The sequence below is a fragment of the Lucilia cuprina genome, chromosome 6 (genome assembly GCF_022045245.1).
Source record: "Lucilia cuprina isolate Lc7/37 chromosome 6, ASM2204524v1, whole genome shotgun sequence".
Classification (NCBI taxonomy): Eukaryota; Metazoa; Arthropoda; class Insecta; order Diptera; family Calliphoridae; genus Lucilia; species Lucilia cuprina.
Genome location: NC_060954.1, coordinates 40,607,159 through 40,607,398, shown reverse-complemented (window position 1 = coordinate 40,607,398; position 240 = coordinate 40,607,159). Strand labels below are relative to the sequence as shown.

Sequence of the window (240 nt, the reverse complement as noted above, 5' to 3'; positions counted from 1 at the left end):
AGATAGATAGATAGATAGATAGATAGATAGATAGATAGATAGATAGATAGATAGATAGATAGATAGATAGATAGATAGATAGATAGATAGATAGATAGTTAGTTAGTGGTTAGTTAGTTAGTTAGTTAGTTTGTTAATAAGTTAGTTAGTTAGTTAGTTAGTTAGTTAGTTAGTTAGTTAGTTAGTTAGTTAGTTAGTTAGTTAGTTAGTTAGTTAGTTAGTTAGTTAGTTAGTTAGTTA

At 25.0% G+C, this 240-nt stretch overlaps 1 protein-coding gene across 1 annotated transcript in view; it reads left to right on the top strand.

Moving 5' to 3' along the window:
- Window positions 1-240, top strand: part of LOC111675740 (putative sodium-coupled neutral amino acid transporter 11) — a 46,829-nt gene that overhangs the window by 35,357 nt on the left and 11,232 nt on the right. The window lies entirely within an intron of this gene.